This window comes from Oncorhynchus keta, chromosome 7 (assembly GCF_023373465.1).
Source record: "Oncorhynchus keta strain PuntledgeMale-10-30-2019 chromosome 7, Oket_V2, whole genome shotgun sequence".
In the NCBI taxonomy this organism is placed as follows: Eukaryota; Metazoa; Chordata; class Actinopteri; order Salmoniformes; family Salmonidae; genus Oncorhynchus; species Oncorhynchus keta.
Genome location: NC_068427.1, coordinates 9,932,745 through 9,935,607, shown reverse-complemented (window position 1 = coordinate 9,935,607; position 2,863 = coordinate 9,932,745). Strand labels below are relative to the sequence as shown.

The 2,863-nt window shown below is 38.4% G+C and overlaps 1 long non-coding RNA gene across 1 annotated transcript; it reads right to left on the bottom strand.

The window, feature by feature from the left end:
- Window positions 1-1,431: 1,431 nt before the first annotated feature.
- Window positions 1,432-2,549, bottom strand: LOC118386471 (uncharacterized). Its single transcript, XR_004826220.2, has 2 exons — window positions 2,167-2,549; window positions 1,432-1,930 (listed from the first exon to the last, which is right to left on the bottom strand). It is a non-coding gene; the product is annotated as an uncharacterized LOC118386471 (long non-coding RNA).
- Window positions 2,550-2,863: the final 314 nt, after the last annotated feature.

Genomic DNA, 2,863 nt, shown 5'->3' with positions numbered 1-2,863 from the left:
AGTGTGCTGGATTCCCCTGTGAAATGTGAAAACATGAAACGCATGTCTGGATGAATCAATATTAATACATTTTTTAAAAATACATTAATTACTGCGTACAAAAGAGCAATATCATTCATAGTGGGAACTCTGTATAACCTCAGTTCCAAATATTTTATATTCATCTAATATTCACCCTAATAGATTTTAACTAGACAAACAGGTTCCTTGGGAGAAAACGGTTGTTTTCACACGAGGAAAAACGGCACCAATGGGGCTTGGGACAAAGACGGCTCTTCACAACCGCCGTCAAATCTACAGATAATGCTCTTCCCACAACAATGTTGGGTTTGTTATTACTGCAAGCCAAAGGACTGATTAATCATAATATTCATGAGTGTGCAGCTGGCGACAGAGTGGCAGTGACCTTGGCTTCTGTGCGCAACACGCTTATGCATGCCCCGGAGTCAGAATATCAAAGGGGACACACTCCTGGAGATCTGGGCCAGAGACATCACACACATCCGTCAAAGGCCCACAGGGTAGACCAACAATTAAAAAGAAGGGTGCTCTGCACTGCACTGCTCTCTGGGGAACAAATGAGACATTACTGGGTCTTCTTAAATCAAGGTATAATCCTGAGTGACTAAAGCTGTTGCTTTAAGAAGTGAAAAACAAACAAAACTGTCCAAAAAAAAAAAAAACTATATTGAGAGCGTAGCTCAACTTCACATAGCAAGGGCTACTAGAATATCTGTGCCAGAGAAACAAAGTGGTGACTAGTGCCAAAGAAGTTATGAGACAAATGTGTGAAATAGGATTTTGCTAATAAAATCCATGAGTAAGAACTCCTTTGGGGGGGTAACTGTCGCTAAAGTGTTCCTACATTACCCTTGCTGCCTCGGCTTTGAGGAAAGAGAGAAGGTTTCTCTGTGACTGGTAGATGTTTGATATGGTGAAGCTTGATTTTATTTTAAAAGCTAATGCTGAAGCAGGGGTGTCAGCTGTTTGTGGCCTATAAGAGTAGGCCACGGAAAAGAAGACTGAAATCATTCCAATCCCGATTAACTCATTTAATTACACATTTTTCCCAGACATGAAAATATCCAAATCAAGTGTCATTAGTAACCCTTTGAAGTAATCAATCATTATTTTTTGAAAACTTTAATGGAAAAGTAGGTGAAAAAGTGTGTTTTATGGTCGGTCACAATTGTGACTGGTGGGATAATGTTACATATACTGAATTAACATATTTCTCCTATACAGTTATCAAAGTTGTTATATATCCCAACCCAGTTATTAACACATTTAAAACTCTGTCACTAGCAGTCCCCAGCATTGCCACTAGAATGCCCCGTCACATTCTAGTGTGACTATTTTACACATCAAAAACCCTTACACAACACGATATGAATACTGAGAGCAAAGACAAAAAGACTTTAGTGCAACATGTACTGAAACATTAATATTGTAACTTTATTGTAACATTTGAACTTGTACGACATTTTAGTGCAACATTCACTAACAAATGTATAGCAGTCGTGTGATTCATTACCACTGAACATAAAGGTAACATTTAGGATAGATGTAGCCTGTAGAATATGCATTCAAGTAGAGGCCTACACTGAACAAAATACAATTGTTTTAATATATATATATATATATGAGTTAGGCTTCAGAACCAAGTGCAAGATTAGTTTGTGCATCACTGTTTTGAACTACGATCATCACTGATAACATTGTTCCTGTCATGATATGTTTGCATAGGTTCAGCATATGCGTTCAACAGCCTGGCTGGCAAATGGCCTGTCCATAGTCCATATCTGACCCATCACTATTACAATCACTAAGGACAGCATCTTTCTCATTGTGAGGGATAACTGCAATGTTGCATGCCTTGTCTGGGCAGTCACCTAGATCCAACATATCCAGAACTTGACTCAAAGTGAAACTAAAAGAAAGAACAGAGTAGAAAATTAGGTAAAACAAGAACTATGTATGTGTATACCTTGATGCACTGTGTTTACCCTTGCGGTGAGTATTGTTGCAGTCAACATGTTTACTCATTCTATGACCACACTGAACAAAGTTGAGTAATTGCAAATGCATATATCAATACTAGACACCTTAAAGATGATGTGTACCAAAACTCTTTGTCCTAACTTTATGTTAACATACCTTACTAACCGTTTGTTTGGGAGCTTTGACGCAGACATACTCTTCTCATGGTGGGTGCAACTAGGAAGTAAACAGCTCTGGTCATGTGACAATTTACACTAAACATGTGACACTGCACATATTTCATTGAGACCCTTAATTATTTCAATATTTGCTGGAAATGCATTGATACATTTCAGTAACATTTGTAAAGCCTTATAACTTAACGTTTTTTATGGTCAGTATTGTGACCGATGAGATTAAATAGGTTAAAATGCAATGGCTGTTTAGCATATTGGTGGCTGGCTTTAGGACCACGCGGAAAATCACTCTAAGAGAAGCTGCCAGCCTGCACGCCTTTCTCTCAATTTAAGAAAGCAGAGAGCAAAGACAGGAACCAAACTGTTTGCTTTGCTGATCAACCGTTTAGGCTGTGCGCCGATTTAATTGAATTTGATTTCGTCATTTGAACTCTGAAAAACACAAGTTTAGAAAGGAAATGGTTATAGCTGAAAAGCTAAGACAAGGAAAATAGCTATCAAAACAAATAGCTGTCTCTAGCTATCAACATTCTCAACTCCCAATTGAGCAAACAGTAGCCATCGGCCATATCCCCCCAAAATTTGGGGGACAATAATTTCCTCCTCCAGGCTAGCTAGTCATATTGTACAATTTGTGTCTCCCCTTTTCGCAGGGCCTAAATTAGATGGTTGCATTCAAGACATTT